The following is an 8,617-nucleotide window of genomic DNA, read 5'->3' as shown; positions in this document are numbered from 1 at the left end:
GGCGGTGCTTGACGCGGAGCTGCTTTCCCATTGGACGCTGGTCCCATAACGTCACCAAGATGAGGCGGGGAAACAATGTGCCGCTGCCATGGCAACCGCCATCAACACAGGAGACTGGAAGTTTGGCCACGCGCCAGCCAGGCAACCCATCGTGAAGCCTCGGGGAGCACAAGATAGCTTGTTCTCTGGGCTGCAGGAACACAAAAATCAGTCTACCCCCTGTGTGACCTTGGGCAAATCCCCCTCGGCCTCGAACCCCAAGTCTCTTTTCGGGAAAATGGAGATGGGTCAAGATTTAGGCTAAATGGCATCCAAAGACCCACTCACCGGCCACATTTTGTGATCCACAGCAAAGTCCTATATCCGAAACACTCTGTGGTGGTTGGTCGGACACTGTGAACAAATAATAAGAAAAGATATGCAAAAAGTTTTTGAGTACAGTTAGTCAATAGTGTACCCAGTACTTGAGGGAAATGGGATGAGGCCTATCAGATTTCAACAAACAATATTTGCCTTTTATGAGCCTGAACTGAAAGCAGTGTTTCCCAAAGTGGGAAATGCTTAAGTTTTACGTAGACATGTTATTTAAAAATAAGATGAGAACTTTGCTCTCTTCCATCCTCTTTCCAGTCCCTATTTCAAGAAGCAAGTCTCACTTTGATGCTGGTATGTCTTTAACACCTTCTCCAGCATTCCTTAACAGAGTAGGATCCAGGCACAAGGCCTGCAGCAAGCAGCCATAGCCAACTAAAATTCCATTACTGTATATTTTTGTTTTAATTATGTCTGAGCCTTCTGTTTATGGCAAGTGAAACTGGTTTTAAACTAAAGCAGTAACTAGACTTTAAACACTAAGTGAAAAAGTGAGCTAATTTAAGGAAACAGTACAGGTGGGATTTGGATATGTTGGGGGGTAGGGGGGAGGGCATGATGACAGTGGTTCTCACATTATTGAGCTTTGGAAAACACTGTCCTGAGAATTTGCAGGAGCCTAGAGAAAGGTGGAGAAGAAGAAAGAAAGAACATTAAAGAAGGAGAAGAACAATTGAGTCTAAGAAGAGAGAAAATGCACCTTGCATGTCCATCCTTAATTAAGTGGGCTCCCCAGCCTCTCTAGAGGGCCGTCATGTGGAGACAGAGTGTTATCCAGGGCCTCCTGGGATTGGGCCAGAGAAGTGGCACTCTGCCAGAGTGAAGAAGCGTGCAGGGCCTGATTTGGAGGTGGCAGGAGTACTCAGGGTTATTTTGGGAGCCAGAAATTTAATCCTTTGGACCTTTTACCTCCCCACCTTTAGCCAAGTTCTCTGGCAGCCCCCCTTTCCCGAGACTGGTGACATGAGGTTGGGCAGCCTTCACGGCCCAAGTTGAGATAGTATAGCCCTTCCGGGGAAGAGGATATTTTCTTCCCCAGCCTCAGAATGAAGTTCAGGGAGCATATACATATTAGGGAACTTCTTGATTAGTTTCAAGGCAAAAAAAAAAATAGTTTTAGAAGACCTGAAATTATTTTCTCTTTAAAATACTACAACCCAAGATGTTAAGGAGGTCACGCTTTAAAAAAAAAACACAAAAAACTTAAATGAAATGGGGTAAGTTATTGGTGATAAATGATAGGATTAAAATAGTTCTGGATTAAGGTCAAATAAAGCAACTTGTGAGAAGTTTTTCCCTCTTGTTCCCATTGAGATTTTTCTTAGAATTGCACTGTTAAAACATGAAAACTTTAGTCCAGGCACAGGTTAGTCAGGGAGTTACCTGGAGCTTCTAAAAGCAGTTTGGGCCTAATGGCCAATGCTTAAAAAATAGTTAGTAGAGGAAAAAGGACAGTTGAAGCTAAAGAGACCTCATCAGTTTCAGATCAGAAAGGTAAAGAGGGAGGAGGTGAAAGACGAGGTGGGTTGGCAGAGGATGAATACCAGAGGAGGGGAGAATAGAGATGCAGAGCAGGACTAAGGGGAGAAGGTCCTGGACTTGGCTGTAGATAGAAAAACAATAGCTCATATTTACTGAATGTGTGCCCGGCACTGTTATAGGCACTTCATGTGTATTAACTCATTAAATCCTCACAAGATTTTTATGGAGTAGCAATGGTTTTTTATCTCCATTTATAGGTAATACAACCAAGACACAGAGAGGCTAAGAAAATTGCCAAAGTTCACACAGCCAGTTATTGAACTGGGTGGGGTGCCTGGAGTTTTCCCTGGTGGGGGCTACTTACACCAATGTGGGTGATGGGCCACACTTAAAGATGCAGGATGCAGGATGAAAGCAAGTTATTATTTCTCAAAATTATGCTGACAAACTAAAAAATGGACCCAAATTAAACAGTATAAAATTCAGTGGGAATATATTAAAATCAATTCAATTCAATTGTACAAATATCTACTGAGTGCCTACCCTCTGTCAGTGCTTGATCTAGACACTGAGTTGTTGGTGAACAAAACAGACAAAAATCCCTGTCCTCCTGGAGTGTATATTCTTGTGAGGGCAGAATGAAAATAAATAACAAAGAAAGTAGTATGTTAAAAGGTGATAGGTGTTAGGGGAAAAAACCAAGCAGGGTAAGGGGGATGGAGGTGTGTAGTTATAAACAGGGAATTCTGTGTAGACCTCATCGTGAAGGTGAATTTGAGCAGGCTCACTGGAAGGAAATGGACAGGTATTGGAAGAGCATTCCAGGCCAGTGCAAAGGCCCTGAGGCAGCATGTGCCTGGTGTATATAATGCACAGTCTATTCATAGGTCCTGAAACTTACCTTCAGAGGAATGAGATAAGTCAAGTAAAGTGAAAATTACCTATTAGGATAATAGCTCCTGTTTGTACTTCTTATGTTCCAGGCATTGTATTAAGTGCTTTGTATACATTTTCTCATTTAATCCTTACAACAACTCTGTATACTAAGACAGGGGTCCCCAGCCCCTGGGCCGTGGACAGGTACTAGTCCGCGGCCTGTTAGGAACCGGGCCACACAGCAGGAGGTGAGCGGCGGGCGAGCGAGCAAAGCTTCATCTGCTGCTCCCCATCGCTCCCATCGCTCGCATTACCGCCTGAACTATTCCCCAGCCCCCATCCCTGGAAAAATTGTCTTCCACAAAACCGGTCCCTGGTGCCAAAAAGGTTGGGGACTGCTGTACTACGATGTTTATCTCCATATTACATATGGAAAACCTGAGACACAGAGAAATCTGGTGATTATCCAGTCAATTCAAATCCAAATTAGCCCTATTCCAAAGCTAGTATTCTTGCCACCACCCTACTTTATCTCCCTATAAAAAAATTATCATTTACTGAGTATCTCTAAGTATTAGACACTTTTACATATATAATCTCTAGAGAAGCAAGAATAACTACAATTCTGCAGCCTGTGGAACGAAAACCACATTCACAGAAAGACAGACAAAATGGAAAGGCAAGGACTATGTACCAGATGAAGGAACAAGATAAAACCCCAGAAAAACAATGAAATGAAGTGGAGATAGGCAACTTTCCAGAAAAAGAATTCAGAATAATGATAGTGAAGATGATCCAGGACCTCGGAAAAAGAATGTAGGCAAAGATCCAGAAGATGCAAGAAATGTTTAACAAAGACCTAGGAGAATTAAAGAACAAACAGAAGAATTAAAGAACAAACAAACAGAGATGAACAATACAATAACTGAAATGAAAAAATACACTAGAAGGAATCAGTAGCAGAATAACTGAGGCAGAAAAACGGATAAGTGACCTGGAAGACAGAATGGTGGAATTCACTGCCTCGGAACAGAATAAAGAGAAAAGAATGAAAAGAAATGAAGACAGCCTAAGAGACCTCAGGGATAACATTAAACGCAACAACATTTGCATTATAGGGGTCCCAGAAGGAGAAGAGAGAGAGAAAGGACCCGAGAAAATATTTGAAGAGATTATAGTTGAAAACTTCCCTAACATGTGAAAGGAAATAGCCACCCAAGTCCAGGAAGCGCAGCGAATCCCAGGCAGGATAAACCCAAGGAGAAACATGCCGAGACACATAGTAATCTCTAACCACACTACAACTTAGGTTTCATTTGGAAAGTCACTGACCAAGTTGAGAGAATACAAAGAAAAGCACGAAACCCATGACAACCCTACAACTCTTAAAAATACCAAGAGTTTGAAATGTCAGTGTGCCCTCTTTTCTTTCATCTATTAATTCATCAACTATTTATTAAAAGATAGCTATATCCCGAGCACTATTCTAGGCATTGAGGATTCACAACTCCCTGGCCTCTTGGATCTTACATTCTAGCAGACAGCTCTTTTACCAGCTAATTCGGCAAGTATTATTTTTACAGCACTTCAGAATTTTCAAAATGCTTTTGAAGACATTATCTCAAGTGCCCAAGAAGAAGTAAACAGGTTCTTGAGTGCTGGACTTTCAGACTTAATTCTAGCTCTGCAGAGCCATGGGTGTTAGGCCATGATAAATATCTTTACTACAGTTAATTTCAATGTGTCTAGGGTTTCACTGTCTTAATCCGTTTGTCTTAAACTGTGCACAGAGATGCTGCAGGAGAGTTACAGCAAGTTCACAGGGGGTGCCATGCGACATTTAAAAATTTGAAGGAGGACTTCCCTGGTGGTCCAGTGGTTAAGAATCTGCCTGCCAATGCAGGGGACACGGGTTCGATCCCAGGTACAGGAAGATTCCACATGCCGTGGAGCAACTAAGCCCACATACCACAACTACTGAGCCCTCACTCTAGAGTCCGCGAGCCGCAACTACTGAGCCCATGCGCCTCAACTACTGAACCCCACGTGCCTAGAGCCCATGCTCCACGACGAGAGAAGCCTCCACAAATGAGAAGCCTGTGCACCACAATGAAGAGTAGCCCCTGCTCACCACAACTAGAGAAAGCCCGCATGCAGCAATGAAGACCCAGAGTAGCCAAAAATTAAAAAAAAAATTTTGTAATTAAAAAATTTCAAAGGAAACAAACTTGACATCTGCCAGATGTTGTGAGTCTACTGGCTTGAGATAGTTCACGTATTTCAGTACTGTGCTACATTCCTTAAGGTGATGTCATAGCTTTGGAAAGCTAGGTTTTTAGAAATTACCATGATGACAAGGAAGTACCTTGTGAAAATCAATGTGGAAAAGGAAATGTCGATGGCAAAACTCAATCTGTTCCCAAAGTTTGAGAAGTTAAGCCATGATAGAGTGGCACACATCTGTCAGTGTGATTATTTAAGAATGATATAAAATTTTTTTCTTTCAATGTATGTAATTTTTAAGAAGACTACTGAGTTTCTATATATATTTATATATATAGAATATATATATATATATATATATATATATATATATATATATTTAAGTTGTTTGGACTTAAGTTGTTGGTAATAAACAGAACCAACTACTGAGTATTTCTTCAGACCTAGGGGGTACAGTGAATATATTACTGAGGCACTAAGGGCTCATGACCTGAGATCATTTGGGGACATCTGTCTTAACTCCATGATCTTTCTTTCTTTCAAATTTTTAAAAATTAACAGTTGTATCACAAATCCAATTTTTCCAAAAGGTATTCACTTTCTTTTTAGTGTTTATTCTCTTTTCAACTAGCCGTCTTACCAGCCCTCTTACAAGTTTGCATTATATTTTTATGAAAGATGGGGAAATCATACATAGTGATAAAAGACATATAATAAAAGCATAGGTCCAAGGTGTTCAAACTCCCTGTTGGGGCCACCTCTGGTCCCTACAGCATCATTGTTCAAATTAGGAACGGTTGCCTCCCTCTCAAGATACTTCCATTAATGGGACAATTGTTTAGTAAATTTACAAATCTACAATGTGTACGGTATGACTGGTGCCCCCTTAGGTGTTGCACAACTTGGTCATGGTAGCCCCTTCCCAAGCGTGAATTCTTTCTACTTGTCAGAAGTTAATGTACCCAGCTCATCCACAAACTCATGAGCAAGAAATGTAATTTTATTTTCCTGTAGCTGAACTTGATTTATATTCTGTGTTCCCATTCTATTGGGGGTGACCCTTCCTTCTCTCCCAGGGAGACAATGTCTAGGCGGAGTTAGTTGCCAACTGTGCTGCATCCCTGAAGGCATCTTTATTCCCCTCGCTGGGTGGAGTCAGGACACTAAGCGTCTCACGATGTGTGGCACAGTCTGGCACAATGTAGAACCGTCTTGTCCTAAATGTCAATAGCATTCTTCTCCCTTGAGAACCATACTCTCCAAAGCAAGTTTTTCCTCCAGTGAAATAAACCTTCAAAGCAAATTTGACTTCGCAGAGAAAAATTTTCAACGTTAAATCCTCCTTTTTGGTGCCTGCTGCTGAGGTGAGAGCCAGGAGTTTTGTTCACAGCACGCCACGAATAAGCAGCACACTTTTCCAGTGGTGTTTACGTTTATAGCTCGTTTTCTCTGTGGACACGTTATTTTGCACAAATTGTAATTGAGTCATGTTTTATTTAGAAAAACATTGAGAAAATGTCACCTTTGAGGTATTGGTAACAAGAGATCTGCCTCTGCCGAAAGGTGCTTTAGGCAGCCCATTGGGGGCAGAATCCGAGGCTTTAGTCCCTGGGTTGGGGGTCCTAATGTTCAGGTGGCACAAAGGAAGTTTGTAGGAGAGAAGCAGAGGAATGCTCTGTCCTGGTGATGGAAGGCCAGAGAGGACAGAAAAACACTGGAGAGGGAGTGAAGTCTCACTGTAGGGTCAGGGCTGAACCAAGGATTATACTGTTGTTAAATATGGGCAAAATTTTGGCCTTTCCCACATTTCTTAGATGTAAATCTTTGAGACTTGGATATTTTGAAGCACGTGCCATGTCCTTTTTAAAATATAGACTTAGCTAAGGGCTCACTTCCATTTACTAACAGTTTCCACCTAAAAACTGTCTACCAAAAGTTTTACAAATTGTATCCTAATTCTCTCAGTAACCCTGTGAGGGAGGCATCATCTCCATTCTGCAGAACAGAACACAGATTCAGGGAGGTGGAGTGACTTGCCAAGGTCCTCTAGCTGGAGACTGGTAGAAGAGGGATTCTGATCCAGATGGGGCCACTTCAAGGACATTTTCTTCTCATTACAGCCGTAGGTAGTTCTCATAACGAAAAAGAACCTGATGGAGTGAAACGGCATATATGTGAAGCTGCCAGGATTGTCCAAACTTTGGCATAGCTTGTTTGGTTTAAGTACACCAAAAAGGTTTTGAATTTTCTTTAAAAACAAACAGTAGCAAAAATGTTATTTAATGAATAAAATGAAGGCTATTACTCCAAAGACAAGGAATCTGAATGACAATGTCAAGTAGAAATATGTTATACTAATTTTTTTTTTAAGTGACAAACATTCCACAGAGACCATAACGGAGCCATGTGTAGTTATGGAAATCCACACCCTAAGACTGATAAGTTTTTTAACTTACTTTTTAATTGAGGTGTAATTTAAAAATGGTAAAATCCACTAATTGTAAATGTACAGCTCAATAAAATTTTACATATGAATAAACCTATGTAGACACCACCCAGTTGAAGATACAAAGCATTTCAAATACCCCAGAAAATTCTCTCGTGGTCCCTCCCAGATCATCTCTCTCAAAAGTAACTAGTATTCTGAGACTTGCTTCTTTTGCTTAACATTATGTTTGCAAAATTCACTCATATTATTGCATGTAGTAGTAGTTTATTATTTTTCATTGCTGTGTAATATTTTATTATATGAATTTACCACAAGTAATTTACCCATCTACTGTTGATAGATTTTTGGATTGTTCCTTTTTTTTTTTTTTTGGCATTTGACTAGAGCTGCTATGACCATTCTTGTACATGACAATTTTTTTTTAATACTCTTCTGTAATGTGATTATTTATTTATTTATTTATTTATTTATTTATTTATTTATGGTTGTGTTGGGTCTTCGTTTCCGTGCGAGGGCTTTCTCTAGTGGTGGCAAGTGGGGGCCACTCTTCATCGCGGTGCGCGGGCCTCTCACTGTCACGGCCTCTCTTGTTGTGGAGCACAGGCTCCAGATGCACAGGCTCAGCATGACTTAATTTTTTTTTTTTTTCTTGGGCTGTGCCGTGCAGCTTACAGGATCTTAGTTCCCTGACCAGGGATTGAACCCGGGCCTGGCAGTGAAAGTGCCGAATCCTAACCACTGGACTGCCAGGGAATTCCCATGACTTAATTTTTAAAATCAATTTAACATTCAGCTCTTTTTTAATCTTTATTTTCATTGAAATTCGGAAAGCTTTCTACAGACAATAATTTCATAAGGAGGATTTTTCTATTGAGTCAACTCTTTGATGTTTGCAACTGTCTATATTTCTTTTGTGTCTAAAATAGAAGGAACACTTTGTTGCGTCTTTAAAAAATTGAAAAATTTTAGAATCACGAAGCCTAAAACAAGTTGAATAGTAGGTAGCATTCTTTAAGAAACACCGTTGAGGTCATCTGTTCTCAGGAACTGTTTAATGTGACTGTCTAAAGCATTATTTTAAAAGTTATTTTTAAACCTTTGATAAGATTTGGAGAGAATTCAAGCTGTGGGTGGATGTCCCACTGTGAAGGCAATCGTATGAGAAGGCTGTCCAGGGCTTGAGGGAATTATTTTGGAAAACTTTAAGAACTTGAA

This window comes from Mesoplodon bidens (genome assembly GCF_964165515.1).
Source record: "Mesoplodon bidens genome assembly, chromosome: 5".
NCBI lineage: Eukaryota > Metazoa > Chordata > Mammalia > Artiodactyla > Ziphiidae > Mesoplodon > Mesoplodon bidens.
Note: the sequence above shows the minus strand (reverse complement) of the source record.